Source organism: Osmia lignaria, chromosome 10, assembly GCF_051020975.1.
Source record: "Osmia lignaria lignaria isolate PbOS001 chromosome 10, iyOsmLign1, whole genome shotgun sequence".
Lineage (NCBI taxonomy): Eukaryota > Metazoa > Arthropoda > Insecta > Hymenoptera > Megachilidae > Osmia > Osmia lignaria.
Window position 1 is genome coordinate 10,451,489 of NC_135041.1, and position 16,359 is coordinate 10,467,847.

A 16,359-nucleotide genomic window follows, 5' to 3' on the forward strand; every position below is an offset into this window, starting at 1 on the left:
CGCGTGGCTCATTAGTACTAATGAGTAATGAGCCGATGATTAGAGGAGGCGGTCCGTAGGCGTGGCGCCACTTTGATCTCACCGACCAAGCGCAAAGCGAACCTCTCTCTTTGCCTGTTCTTTTGCTTCTTCTTCCACCACCTCTTTTTTTTCCTCTCATCCGTCTCTCCTCTCTTCTTATTCCTCTGCCCGTGTTCCTTCTGTTGCACAGCTTGCTTCCTTCGCGATCCATGACCAGTTCACCAGCCGTTGGCCGGCTGCTGTTCTACTCTCGATCTCGGAAGATCGAGCTCCGCTATCGCGTTACCACGTTCCACGAAGGTCCGTCGAGCTGTTACGTTCTTCTCGAACCGAGCTAGTCGGAACAGACGAATGAATGCCCGAAAATTCGTTGCTCTTGGTTCACTTAACCCTTTGAGGTGCTGTGTTAAATTTGGCTCGATCATATCTAGCTCGACGTACGAATCTTTGCCTAAGATCAATTTATACCCAACGTCGATGTTTGCCTCCCTCTATAATTAACAAAAATAAAAAGTATCTGTTTGAAGCCTAAGGCGTCAAGACGATCAGGATTGTCCGGTCACTTTCATCCTAACCCTTTCGATGCCGCGCTACTCTGATTAGGTTGTTAAATTTGCTAACGCATCCCCATAAAGTTGCAAATTGCTCGGCTAGCCTGTTCCTTGCGCCTCCTCGTCGCGATCCCATCTAAACTGCGAAAACTATGAAACTGACGATGGGAAGAAATAATTGATCGTTCCAATTGTACCTGAACAAATGATCTAGACTTTCGCTAGACCGCGACCCTCGATTCCTGGACGGTAGGTCGACGACACCACGCCCAGTTTAGCGTCCGGTTTTATTCGAGCCTGGTAATAATAACATAACGACGCACGAGAAAGTGCGTTTCAGGTGTAAAGGAGGCGGATAGAAAGGGAAAGAAAGCTTGGGTCCTATGGAGTCGGTGTCCCGCGGCTAGTGTCAACGTTTGACTTTACGAGGGAGCTGGCAGCCACGAGAATGGGAGAAAGGCCGAAGCTCGCAGGGGTCCACGGGGTACAATGGCCACCCGCCGCGACGAAACCAGCCCCCTTCGACTCCCGGACGAGTTAATGTTATTCCGCATCATCCATGTATAGTTGCGTTTCTATTAAATAGACGTCAATCATACGATCCGTCGGAGATTTATGTTTCCCGCTGGACGTCAGGGTGGCCCCGTGCATGGGACAACATTTTTAATAACCTTCTGACACCCCGGTGATACCCTTTTTATCCGAGTAAATTGATTTAACCCTTTAAGGTAGTTCAAGTACTATACAAGACATGTTTGTGTGATTATTAAATTAAATCGACTTGAATGCATTCGAAACTGGAGCAAGACTGGTAGCGTTTTGAGGAGATGCATGGTCCTCCGCTATAGTCTTCGAGGACACTCGAGAGGGATCGATTATACCCCAAATCTGTCAACACTTTGCTACTGTAGTAGGATTGGATTCGAGTAACCACTTGAAGCTATTGAAGAGCACATTCTACTCCATCTTTTATCTCTTTGCTGGGTTAAGTTATTATATTTAATCTCTCAAGAATAGAAAACTAAAGCAAATGCATACTTCAAACGACGATATCTAAAAACATTCAGATTTTCTAGGATCAAAGATCACAGAACAGTTTCAAAAAATTGCATCGTCGATGTACGCACGATAGCGTTCGAAAAGCGACCGACAAGATCCACGATAGGAAAAAAGCGAAGAAACACCAGTGAAACGTCTCTCGCGTGCAACGCCCTGGAAAAGGATCGGTCACCCCGTTCCTTTCGTGAAATGTTTTTCAAACAGGCCGCCAATGTCCGTAGAAGGAGGAGAGATTCGTGGAGAAATACCACTCTCCCGGTCCCTTTTCCCTTTTCCAAAAGAGTAACCTGATCCTGTTATTCGCGCGGCAGAGCTCCACGAGCTGCTGCGCAGGAGATGCGCCCGTCCCTTTTTTTACCCTCACTGTTTTCCCCGTAGTATAATATGCGTGAAGAAGATCGGCCGCATGATAAGTGGAAACCCTTGGGTTACCGAGTCAAGCAGGTATGTATCTACCGGCGACCTAATAGAATCTGAAGTGCGTATATTATCGGTAGCCAGAAACCGGGAATCGTGATACAACGCGTGCATACATAAGGAATGGAATAAATAACGATCTTCTGGGATCGAGGTAAAATTTCTTCACGTTGCATTAGAAGTAAAGCATTACAGAATCGTTTGTTAAATAAAAATAATAATACAGAAGTAAAAGGTTGACTGGGTTATCTGTAACGTTAGAAAACATCGACCACCAGCTTTGGTTTAGGTTTCCCACCATTCAGGTTATGGTTACGATCCCCGCTGTTCACATATTTTTTTCAGCATTGATTGGCATTCTAACTTCCAGAAGCACGACAAGCACGGCGGTCGTAGAAACTTGACGCCATAGTCGGGGCGCACCTGTTGTGCAAGCGGCATTTACATTTTCCTCGCGATCAATGCACCAACCTCGTCGTTCCCTTATCGTATTCTTATCGTTAACGGTCCCGCGAACGTTTCCAATTCCGTTGAACGTTGACACCGCTTTATTGGTGCCACTCCGACCGGGAACAAGCTTTCTCGTTCCAGTAAAATACGCGAGAGATAAATTCACCACGGCGCGTATGTTCCGCTCCTTATCAATATTGGCCCTTTACGAAACCGTATAAAACGACGTGCAACAAGGAATGAGAAAAAGCACGCGTACGATCGCAGATCATTCCGTCCCGAGTTGTCTGTTCAATGTCTTATTCGAATTGAGTCAAGCCACGTTCAGACACTCTTCTCTTTTCCAAGTCATGATTCGTTGACGTTCCGATCGGGAACGAGTGTGTTCGTCGACTATCGCTCGATACAATCGCGGTAGAGTGCATTTAATGGAAGACATTCGATTCTACCTGTTGCAAATTTTCAAGCAATTCAATCGCTGTTGAATTTCAAATCACGTTGGGAAACTTGACTCCCTGAAAGCAAACTGGATTGTATCCAAACCTCACTGTTTTATTGTTTTAGCCTTTCCAAAAGTTTTAAAGTTAAAGATTAAAAACTATTTTTAATAGAAATAGAAATTTGAAGGAAAGCCGAATTTCAATTTTCATGAAATGGTATAATGATCTAGTTAAAGAAAATTCACAGTATTAGACTAAAAGAAGGGGTTCGCCGAAGATAAAATAACGAAGAATCATCTCCGGTCCTTTCCTAGGAAGCGAGGTGTCGCGGCCGAGCCTACCTTCCCTACAAAGTACCAGTGGAAGTCTGGTGGAAGGGCTGGCCAGGTGACGGCGGCGCCTCACAGCACATCCATCTTGGTGTTCGGGGCCTGTTTAGGTTCATCCCTATGGCCTTCCATCGTTGCGCGGCTTTTGAAACACGAGGAGCCGGGCGAGCGAGCAGGACAGCCTAACAGGAGGGCAGAGAGAGAAAGAGAAGGAAAGGAAACTCGAACTCGCCGGTTATTTATTAGAGGACCTCGTTAAGGTCCATCCGAGTCCCCGGTCCGTGGATACGAAGAGCTGTCACACCCGCGTTATCTGACCAGCCGCATTGTTTTAATCTCCCAACGAAATCCTCTTTCTCTGTCTCTCTTCCTATACCTGCATGTCGCGTAACTCGTTCCAGGTTTCGATGGCCAGCCACGTTTCGACGTGGCTAACCTACGACCGGACGCAACAGCGTTCGTCGTATGGCGCAACCGCGAGTTCCTCGTCGGTAGATACGATCTCGTCATGGCGGTTGCTGACCAGAAACATAGGTGCCGAACAAAGATACGCGGTCTGATCGAGCAGATTGATGATTCGGTCGTTCCGAAGAGAAAAATACCAAACGATTACTCGTTCGCTCGATAAAGCCTGATGGTCAATTTTTTAATTTTCTCGCGAATCCGATGAACCAGTTTGACGAGATAGAAGGCGTTGAGCAGTGTTCAGAAGTCGGTTGGCCGTTCTCGAAATGGGCAGGCAAAGAGGAGAACACAAAACCCGATGGGCCATATCGAAAGGCATTCGAACGATACCGATAGCAGTTTCGGCGGAGGAGCTCGGCAGGAGTGTTGCGCGTTACAAGGGTAATATACAGCTTATTGTATATCACGGGTACGATCACGGTGTTCGGACGTTTACGAGCATAGTGGAAGACGGCTTTTGTAGGACATCGCGACGGTACAATGTCAGGTGTCCCCGACGCGTTCACGTGGGCACACGATCCACCTTCCACCTACTTGAAGGACCAACCGCCACCCAACGCCACTGCTGACCGCCCACGCAACAAATCAAAAACGAATCTTTTAATTGCCTGACATCTTTACGGCTCCTATAAAACAATGAATATAGGTAGGTTTCGAATGCGAAGATACGGGATGGCAGACGTGTCCCGTGGATCAGACCCATGGACGATCGTGTCCGTTGAGTCGAACGACGGTATATCATGTTTACGGCGTCTACGGGGTTAAGACGGCGTTGATTCGTGAGAAGATCCTTAAGAGATCGGTCCCGATGTCGGACAACACGTACGCGTTTCGGGATAACGTTGGAGAGGCTGGTATTCAAGCAGCTATCCCTGAAGAAATCCGAGATGCCGCGAAGGAGCAGGACCTTTTCTGCGCTGTTAGAGGCTCGCGTGTACCTGTTCGAAGCCGGGAGGATGTTTCACGGTAATGGGCCTCGCGGGAGAATCGAGAGAACACGCGTGCAAATCGAGGCAAAAACAGAGCCCGCGTCGGATATGCGTGTAGTTGGAGCGGACCCCGCGGAATACCGTGTTTTACGGTGCCTCGAGATCCCTTGTACCTACAACGGTTCCGTGTATTTCGATCGCAGAAGAAGGAAAATGTCCCGTGTATCGTGATTCAACTCGCACGAACGCTATTTACTTTAATTTTATCGTGGCGGGATGATTTAACACATTTGATGCCGGTATCGCGTATATGGGACGTGTACGATTTCTCATCAGAGACTTCTGTCACGGCTGTGCGACGATTATGGCTTTTTATCTGATGTTTCTTTAACACTTTGCACGGTACGAAACAGTTGCTAAATTCAGCATATCATTTTTATTATACATAACGTTAATCATTAGCTATACTTGGAAATATTTAAAAATGGATGACAGACTTCTGTTGTAATAATTTTCAAAGAATTCAGAGCAACTGGTTTTTCAACGAGTAAGCAGTACCTCGTCCATCGCCAGGCATCTCCGAATATCAGTAGCCACGGCAACAACGACCAAACTCACCGGCTAACCACTTTGTCCGTGTGCTTCTTTTGCTCGTGGCATGAAACGAAAGTTCAAGGTCAGTGGATAAATCAATCGGTTAGCCGAAGAGAGAACCGGTTGAATCGTGTTCCGCGCAATGATACCTCCCCGCGCCGCGATTAATAAACCACCGTGTAATTAATGACCGATCGCGGTATCGCTCTAAAACGAGGCATCACGTGAGCACGCGGTACACGGTTAGATAGAATGCACGACGATCGATCGTCCACGCGACGTGATCGATACAGTAAGAATCCGCTTGAACGGTGAACGCCGACGATCATTCATCGTCGAAAGACAACGACGGTGTGCGCCATGGAGAATCCGACAATTAACATGGCGAACCGCGGCGCCGCTTTCGCGTCGTAAAGAATCCTTAAATATCCTCCATTAATCACGCGTATATTTCCCGGATCGTATATTATCAGGCTCGATCCGTGAAGACTACGTATGTATATCACCGAATGCAAAACATAATCACGATCTCATCCAAGGAACGTAAAAGACAAGGGGGAAAAAGGGAATCAAGATTTCCGTAATTCGATCGTTATGTAACGAAGAATATCGATAAAAAACGTTTCGAAACGTCCCCGTAGGAAGGGTCGAGGCTCGAGCGGTGATAGTCCCCAGAGATAGTCCGGTCCGCGTTCAGCTTCGTTCAACATTATGGTTGCGGCGTCTGAGACCGCGGGGGGCGCCGGCGCCGGCGCGTAAAATCTCTGCCTTATGAGCTTCCTCTCGCCCCTCGCCGCATGCTCCAACCACCATAACACACTTGGGCCCCACGCCGTTCGCCTCGGAATCTCCCTCACCTTTCTCTCTTTCTCTCGTACCTTCGGTCCTCCCGAAGACATCTCCTCGGCTCCTCCACGGCCTTTTGTTTTAAGGCATCCCAAGGATCTCTCGGACGTGATAAATGGTACCCTTCCCGACAGCATCCGATCGGTAACTTCACGTGCGACTATGCGGTGACACACTACCACCGCGATCTGACTATTCGCCTCAAACCTCGGCCAAAATCAAACGACCGCCGGAGATTGATCTTTCGGATGACAAAAGATCCTTCGATTTCATGCTGCCATTTTTTATGGCTCTTTGGATTTTGCGAATTTAGGTGTCTGCCTTTTTAGCTGACGGTACTGTTTTAGGGACGTAACTCAAGTTTTTGGTTTATGGGACCAATTTTCCGTTTCCCACGCTTAGAGTGGGCTTCGATTTCCTTATTTTTTTTTTTTAATTGGTACTTTGTTTATACTTCATCAAAGCAATTAGATTCTATGTTATTTGATTCGACGATCGTTGGTATACAGCAAAAAAGAATCTCATTCCATAGCGTTTTGAAAAAAAAAATGAAACGGGATCGCGACCGATTTCATGTCTGCGAGTCCGCAACATCCTCCTGGCTCGACCGTTCAGTTGTCTGGACCCTGTGCGCCGATCTTCGTAGCCGCGTCCGTGCACGGATCCACGCGGCTGTGTGCGTTCTCTGGGAGGTATAATTGAATGTTTTGTATAATTAACCTGCGCCATAACTCAAGGTACGTCGCGCCTCCAGCCGCGGGCAGGCCTTCTCTTCCTCTCCACGCACGTATCTTCTTTCAAACGAGATATTTGTGTATTCACGGATTTGCTTATCCGCGACGTGCTATTGCGAGATTCGACTTTTCTTCGTGTATCATTCACGAGAAACACTGTTGGGGAAACGGTTGAATAAAAACAGCAGGCAATTACTTACTTGGAAAATGCTACACGTCTGAACATGAGTATTTACGGGAATACTGTTCTTTAAACATTTTGCTCTTTGAGAATCGCCGATGGATTTTCTAAAGCGAACCAACTCGCGCGATTTTTCTTCGGTGGAAGTTCATAGAAAATATCAAGATTATTAATAGAAGATTACTCTTTCACTGAATCGAACAAGACTTCCGTTTCTTTGGCTGAGAATGTTTGTTAGAGAAATCCATAATTTTCTCACACGATGAAAAGGTAAATAGACTTTAGGGAGAACGAAATTGAAAGGGCCTCCACCTACCATCGATTTCAGAGGCCAACTAACAACCGGATAATCGTTTCGCCGAGACATGGCTGGCTACCTCGAGTAACCGAGCTTCCCTGTAAAGCTTAACAAAACAACTTGAACCATCGGCTTACATGGTTTTGCACTAAACGGTTCCATTGCAAATCGCGCGCGTCTCAACATTGTTGATTATCCTCTTTGTCGGTTAATTCGAGCGTTATTTTATTTATTTATTTATTTTATTTACCAACAATATAAAGTAGCAAATCGAAAAATAAAATGATATTTCATATAATAATTGCAAATTTTATTTCTTTTTTTCTATCTATTTTATGTATTTACTCGTATCACCAGATAAATTGCTTCTAAATTACAACGATGTGTAAAGTGAATGCTGTAACTGGACAGAATAAGTGCCCCCATCAAGGATTTGTAAAAACAGCAGATAATCGGTGTAGTAATAAATGTTGCGGTTGATTTACCATAATCAACGTCATGCCACTTGCTTCTATTATACTGTCACAAGGATTTAACGTAATCGTGCCATTACGAAACGCGTGTCACCGTGTACAACTTCTTGCAGTCACGTTCTTCAAGCATATTGTGTACTAATTCATACTTTCACAAGTGCCTTTTTCCCCCTGATTCCTTCGTACGGCCATTCTTTGAACAGATATATTTCCCTGAAAAGGTGTTTCCAGGCAACCACGTATCTTTACGCAAATCGTTGCACGCGATTCGCGACTCGATACTGGATTTAATCGAACGTTCGCAACGAATTCGAGTAATGCAACTACGTACGTACAGATAACAGTTACTCTATGGCACTTCCGTTCTTACTGACGCGATTACGTTACAGTATGCAAACATAAGCGAATCCTAAAAAGAAGCGAAATTCGTACGATGACCTTAAATCACTCGTTCTCAGCGAATTTCTGATGGTCGTGCAGTCAAAAGTATGTATTCATTACAGAACCCCTAAGTGCCCATTTAAATAGCTATATTTCAGGACGTAGCCGTAAGGCCAACAACCTGTCAAGAGATCATACCCTTGTCAAAATAATCGCTAAATTATGGGATGCGTACAGTTTTAACTACCAGCTCGCTTCCCCCGGGTCACTAACATTCCCGTTTCCTGCCTATCCACTCGGCCCATCTCGTTTCTCCGATACCTGGCCTTCTTCCTTCGTTTCTGTGTCTTTCTTCACCAACCTTACCTCGTATTCACCATCCCTCCTTCCTTTTCTTCGTTCTATCTTGTTCGCCGCGTATACGTCTTCAACGTACGCCATCGTAGGCATCGTAGTTTCACGTGGGGGTACGAAAATCGCATGGGACAGCTGACGCGGTCGTTATCGAGCCCCGTATGATTAATGGGACAATAAAATTCACCTGAAAACACGGTAACCGGCCGCGACTTCGGTGTAATTGTTATTTTATTCCTATTTCTAGAATCTCGACGACGCAGGTTCGCGTATCGTGTAGCGCGTCGGTCATTAATTTTCATCAGAACCGAGACCGTGGCGACGTTGAAGCATCGGGACATCGTCGAATTTCGTCCTCCCTTCGCCCCCCTGTTTGGACCAGCTATGATAGATGACAGGTAAACGAAAATAGTCCCGAGGAAGGAGATTGGTGATCGAGGGTTCGCCAAGCGTATTTAACGAGCCGCTACGAACGCGTCGTAAACGCGAAAGGAACAGTTTGCCTGGGTATTTTTTTGATCGAGCAATTATGTCGTCGTAGAGTTTTTATACTTTCTTCAAGACGAATAATATTCGAAGGGGGAAATAAGATCAATCTTCCGCGGTTTGTTGCCGGTAAATTAGAGAAGATTACTCGTAAAGTCGATGAGCAATTGGGCTACAAAATGGTGTTCATTATTCGGCACGCATACTTTGTTGTCTTTTAATTTCCTCGAGGTGAACGAACGACGATGCTAATTTACCGCGTCGAATGCGTGAAATTAAGATATTTGAAAATAAATAATTAACGCGATTCAAACGAGCGGCGGCTCTTCAGGATCGATAACCCAACCACATTCGCGATTCTACGAAAACGCCATATCTTTCTTGGCTGGTTCGTCCGGTTTCTTTCGAGGCCAGTGTCTTCGTCGGTTTTCTCTCGATTTCAATGGAGGATACGCGGGGGCGCTCGTGGGTACAGAAAACGATACCGATGGCATTATGCCCGGTTAACTACGATCTACGAAACACGCGTTAACGCTATCCTCGATCGATCCGCGCGTTCATTAATATTAATCGATTCCCGTTGTCACGTAGCCGTTTCGCAACGCTTGGAAAGCGAGCGGTCCGCGAGTACCGTGTGTCCGCACGCAAGCATGATTAATGAGCATAAAAGGCGGGAAAGGTAGACGCAGGTAGATTTTCCCTTATCTGCCGGCTAGTTTATTCGCCGTTTAGTGAGTCGCACGGCGACGTTTTGTTGATCGTTTTGCCGTCGTAACGAGCGGCGATCAGCGGGAATGGTCCTTAACGCCTTGACGGCCGCTTGCCCTTCGCGTAATAACGCGGATAAAAATAATTGCTCGTCACAGGCCTGCAGCATCAATTCCAGGGTTCTAAGGCCGTTTAACGGTTACAATATTACCCTTATTATTATGCAGGTGAAAAAGCGAATCGACTTTCTACACGGTGATTGCTCCATCTTTAGAGTACTTGTTCCTTAGCGTCGACTTGCTTTTAGAAACATGTTTCCACATTTTATATCGTATTTTCCTATTCGCGTTTTAAAGCGGATATTAAACATGTCAACGAAACGGAATGAAAAATATTCTTCGAATTTTATTGTGAAAAATAAAATGAAGCTCGATCGCGAATCCATATGGCACACGCAAGCAGCGATACGCGTTTGTAGCCGAGTCGGGATAATCACAGGGCTGTATGGAATAACGATGCTTATAGAAGGCAAGGGTGACGCGAAAATAGACAGGACGTTCGATCCGTGGCCCTGTTGAAAAGCGTATAAAGAAGCAGGGGGGGCGGTGGGGTCCGAGGAGCATAATAAATATCGGGTAAGGAGGAGATGGAGCGCTACTTACGCCGTCAGCGATAATGATGGGGTGTGCGCGGGCTGTTTGCTTAGCGAGCAGATTAGTGAATGAATCCACAGGTGGGCGCCATCCGTCACACTCTGAATCGGATCCAGCCTGGTCGGCTCCGCCTATTCACTGGCTAGCATTCTTCAACACCAGGCACGTCTCGAAAAAGGGGTAACCGGGCGCCCCGTGATAGAAAATCGCCACCACTCGTGGACCTGACTCAATCGACACGGCTAATTTTACCCGTTGTTCCCACGAAACTGGTCCACCTGCTTCACGCTAAAGCGTGAACGGATGAAAAGTGAACTGTTCCTCCGCTGCTCGAAGTTAAGTGGAACGAATCGCTTGGTCGTGACGTATACTTCTTGCCATACGTCAAAATTCTGGCACTGACAAGTTACCTTGAACCACGTGCTTCCACGTGGTAAGGTAACAACGTAACCGGTTTCACGGATCCTTACAGAAGAATATCGAATTTTCTCTCTGCTGGGTTCTATGCACGATGTTGATCTTTCTGCAATTTTCATCCTTTCGAAATCTTCGTATCACCTCGCAAATTGAACGACGATTAAAGTTGGGGAGGGTGAAAGTAAATTGAAGGCGTCACTGGATTCGCAACACATCCGCATCATCGAGCTCGTCCACTTTATTCAAAGAACGGCTACACCCACTATCTTTTCCACCTACCTGCAGCTGCTGACAGCACCGATGTGGCACGAGACAGTTGCCTATGATATCCATCATCGTTCCTTTAAAGGATAATCGGTGGTCACGCCTATAACAGCCGACGAAGGATATCATAGTGACCAAACAATCGTCCACGACTGAAGACATCCGTCGTGGATGCTACTTCGGGTGTCAACGCCATCAACCGAACAACTTATTCTCAATCGTTCGGATAAATTACAAATCTCCTTAAACCTTTCGTTGCTAAAGATGATTATCATCATCCATCGCTTCTTGCATTTTATAGTTGACGTTACTCACTTGTCAATATTTCGTATTATAGTGTCATACAATGACTTCTGAAACTTCATTGTTGTTTAGAGCAGAAAGGGTTGGCGCATAAGGAGTGATCGACGAAAGGAATGTAAACAAGCGGAGACTTGTTGCGCGTAAAGAGAATACAATCTATTTTCTACACGGTGGAGAAGAGCCTCGAGGTACCGATATGATGGAGTGCTAAGGAGATTGGCGGACCACCGGAGTAATGTCCGCACTAATAGCAGTGATTACCCTGCCTTGTTGAGAACGAATCCGCCCGCTCCTTCCAGACTGCCTGTTGTTCAGGCTCTGCCCTGTTTTGCCTCACGGTGCCCTGCCCACGAATTGATGGATGTTTACCAAACTAACTGCCTGCTATCCATGGCAGCCTGGCCGTTGGGCATGAGCTACCATAACGTCGAATTCCGTCAAAATCTTTCGCCCGATCAACCCCTCTTCAACCGAGCATCGATGTACAAATTTTTAAACACAGCATCGATTCATAGAATAACCAGCTTTCAAAGTTAAATTAGTATATAATATAAATTAATTAACATGTTAACAGGGGTATCAAATTCGACCCGACAGGCTGCAGAAACAATTTCGAAAAAAAGAAAGAAGAAGGAAAAGAAAATAATCAGCTCGAAAGTATCGTTCGTGATTTCAAGCAATTATAGTGCATGTACCAGGCTCGTTACCAACGGCGATGAATGGCAAAGCAGGTTATATTGAATTCAGGGAATAAGAGATTACGATCCAGCGTGCAACTGGCCAACGAGTACCTACGATTTATCGACGTGTGCCGTTGATCCAGAGATCGACAGATAACACGGGGAAACACTATCGGAACGAAATACGATTGCATTCTCAATGGCAATGTTTACGAGCTCGTGTATACGATTTTTCGAATCGGATATAATTGCGGTTGCATTATTGCCAGCGTTACATTCGCGATATATCAAATGGCAAATTTCATGCATATGCATCGCTGTGGAAGGGCATAATCGCATAACATTAAATCGGTGCTCATTCACGGTTACTTTCCCGCCTTCTTGCCATTTCTCTTCGCTCTCTCCTCGGGGTGCGCACACGCCCCCTTTACCGATTATTCTTTCCTACGTCTGTATTTCGTTTGCCCATGAAACGCAACGAGCTGCGCTGCACGCTAATTTGTTAATCAACCGTTGCGAAGTATTTTATTAGATGTAACGAGGTGAAATTGAATGAAAAGTAGCGCGAATGACGCATTGCTGTTCGAATAGAAGGGATAGCGTTTCCGAAAGCGTTTCTATCTCGCGTTTAAATCACCGCGTTACGAAAAGCGGCGATCAATCGCTCCGCAACTTGTCACTCGCGATAAGCCTGTTACGCCGTCAATGAATACGATATCTGGATATCTTATTAATTAAAAAAAGAAAGCTCTGGACCAGAGCATTTTGCATATATCAATGAGTAAACGCAGGAACTGGTTAACGAACCACACCCAGTAATCACTAGTTATCTAAAATGATGTATGACACAACGATCGCATTGAACTAACAATTAACCTTGCGTAGACAGACAGACCACTAAATTTTTTAATTTATCAATTCAATGAAACATTTACATTACGTCATTATCGATAAGTTCTATACTTTTGATCGGTAGCGTTGGCTACATGTATTTTTGAAAATTTGTAAACAGGAAGAACTACGTGTAAAAATAAGATAGTTGATTTATTGGAAATAAAATTACCAGCTGAAAGGATGTTCCACGATTTTAACACGATACTCAGTGTTAATTGAGAAGAAAACCGGTGAGCCTGGAGTCTTTATCTCGAGGAAAAGTAAGCCTTAATATCCTCTCTATCCATAAATCGAAAATCTTTACTCGGTTATGATGTACGACCGTGTAACTGGTTGTCTGATAAACGATCCTACGTTTCACGATTTTTCGCGATATTGTACTCCCGTTAATGGCATCTTGCTCGCCAATGAGTATTCACCAACGTACGCCAGAGACCACCTGTCCGATGGTTCTGTTCTCCCTCTTGCTTACTCTCCCCTCGATTAACCCTTTCGTCCTCCTCGTACCGCATAAGTATCCCGTGGGGATGCTCGCAGCGTGTGTCTGCGATAACTATAGCACGGACCTGGGAAGCTTTAGGCGCCAGCAGGTTTCCAGAAAAATTCGAATTGCTCGAGAGTCGCTCCAACCGCGAGTTTAATGTCTCCTCTACGATCCACCCCTTGGAAATCTTGAGCAATTATATTCGCCAAAAAAAAAAGACTTTATCGCGTAGTTTGAAAAAGCATAGCTAAGAAAGAGATATTGGAAAGGTAGTCGAATGAATCTCGACTCTCCGTGCGTGTCTGAAAGTGCAGCAATTACCGAGCTGCCTGTTTTCACGAAACCCACGAATCGTGCAAACCGTGCAAACAAGCTGAAAAGATGTAATAATCGTGTACAAGTAGAGTTTGAAGAATCACCCGGTGCATTTATGTACATTTTTCAAAGCTCTTAGAAACTGCAACTCCGTTTAACAGATTGAAACTCGATTTAGTTGCACGTTGCATAACACGCGAATCTTTAGTTAAACTACAAACAGTCTTAACCCTTCGAACGTGTGTACCGTAGGTAGAATCGACTGGAGGGGTTAATTACTACTCTAAAATGCGACTCGACTGCGCAAAAGGACAAACAGAAATGGTAAGAGAATAAAAAATGAAAGCGTACGATTTCGGATCAATGGGAGTTTCGATTCGAGGCTGAGAGAAAGGAAGAGCGAGCCGCAGATACGAAACTCGAAGGAGCTCGGGGTGCAACGGTCCATTATTTGTTTTAGATATTAATGTTCCTCGTGGACGATCAATAATTTACCTTGGACGTAATCGCACGGTGTGCATCCTCTATCTCTAGCGCGGAACCTGTTGAAACAGAGAGGGACAGGCGCGGATGGAGGAGGACAGAGGTAGCCGAGAGAAAGGAGACCCGTGTAAACAATAAATCACGATAAATACGTTTGGTCTGAACCATTATAAGAGCTGCAAGGAGGGAGGAATCGACGCGATCGGCGAAGAGGAGGCCAGCCGAAGCTAGTGAACCAAGTGTTCACCGATATGCAGTCCCACCCTGGGGCCACTCCCGTTGCAACCTCTACCACGGCTACGTATTACGATCGCTTAAGTCTCCACTCGACTATCGAGTGATCCATCGCCTACGAATTCGACGAAACCTCCCGCCTACCCTCGGGACATCCTCGACTAATGAGCGTGTCTCGATCGTGAACAAGACTAGCCTCTCCTCTCTCTCATATTTCTACCTTTTCACTCTTCTTTCGTTTTGCTTCACTTTTTCTCTTTCTTTACTTCTATTCGAATATTCCAACTTACAGCATTGGCGTAAGTAACAATTTTTTTTTGAGGCAGACCAAGTGCTCTGATTTGATCAAAAAGGGCAAACATCTAACGTTGCTTAATTGTTATTTATAATTCAATGTATTAAGAATATTATTGTATATTTTCTGATAGAAAGTTAGTATATATTTCAAGAAGAGCTAGGTCTATCCTGGGCTCTACCTTACGCCTATGATTTCCAGGTGTGCTCAGTTTCGGTTTAAAAAGGATTCCAATTAAAAGCCCAAACAAGCTCGTGCTCCTATTCACGGCCAGCTCGTCTGGCTGAGATATATCGAAGACGACAGGTGGACACGACGAAATCGTCGTTAATTCCTGACGACCCTGGAACCGGCGATGTGACTTCGCTCCTCTTCGACTTTTCCGTGTTCGAAATCGAACGAAATAGTTCAATCAAATTGTGTTGCTCGAAATATATTTAAATGTCACTTTCCTCGTATTCGAAGAAACTAAATTGCATCACATTGGTTATTCAACATTCGATCCTACATTGAATTCCTTTATACGGATCAAGATCTTCAGCTTCGAAACAGAATACGCAATTTCAATCCTCATTTTCCTTGGCGCCTGCTTATGAAATGCAAAGCTTTCCAGCCACTTCTATAAATACTTAAGAAGGAATTCGATCGACGAGATATACCATTCGTTAGCCATCAGTTGGCGAAGAACCGCATAAACAGAACTCCATGGAGTGGACGTGCAATAGTTACTAGATAGCTAGTTCGAGTGCATTCCTGAAGAGTGCTGTCTATTCACCTATGCCACCGACGTGTGCTCAGTACGTGGCAGCAACGATATGGAAATATGAAGAGAAAGAGAGATAGAAAAGTGGGTAGGCAGATACCGGACCCCGCGGGGGGCTCATAATTGCCGACCCTGAAGATCGACCGACCCCATGGGGCCCTTCTCTGTTTGTTTTATTCCCTAGTTATACAAACGCGAGATCTACGACCGATATATGATAATCGGGCCCCTCTAGTCCTCTCAGTCTCCTCTCTCGCTCCTTACATCTCGCTCTCTTACTCTCCTTCATTCTATCTTTTTTTCTCTTTTTTTCCTTCAACGACCACCTTCGCGAAACGTGACTACATTATGGACGCTGATAGACAAGGACACGTCCGAACCAATTCGAACACCGGCCAACTTATGCGGGATCGGTATCGTGGAAGCTTTCGCCACGTCTCATCGCTTACGACTCGCATTTATTTAAACATCCCGTTGCAAGAATTATGATTGACCCCCAGACTAGATCGCTATTTTTTCTTGTTCACGCAAAAAATAGGGAAACTAAAAAGTAACAGGTTCTATGTAAAAAAACGTGTTCGAGCCTGGTCCTAGACTTCGACGAGGGACAGCGTTATCTGTGAGGACGACCGGTGACTATATTTCAAAGAGATAGCTTCGCGAATGCAACAAGTTGCTCCAAATGCATGTAATAGACGGTATCTTAACGCGGAGGTAACTGACACGGTGATTAATTATTAAGATTGCCTGTGACAAGTGATAAATGCAAGGCAAGGAAGTACAGTTGCGAAATGTGACGAATGTTGCTCGAATTCCTGATCACCTTTTTGCGGTTCGAAATGGTATATAAAAGGTATA

The 16,359-nt window shown here is 45.3% G+C and overlaps 1 protein-coding gene across 16 annotated transcripts in view; it reads right to left on the reverse strand.

Annotated features, from left to right (window-relative positions):
- The window catches only part of rg (A kinase anchor protein rugose), a 236,647-nt gene that overhangs the window by 40,488 nt on the left and 179,800 nt on the right, over positions 1 to 16,359 (reverse strand). The gene's annotated exons all lie outside the window — the stretch shown is intronic.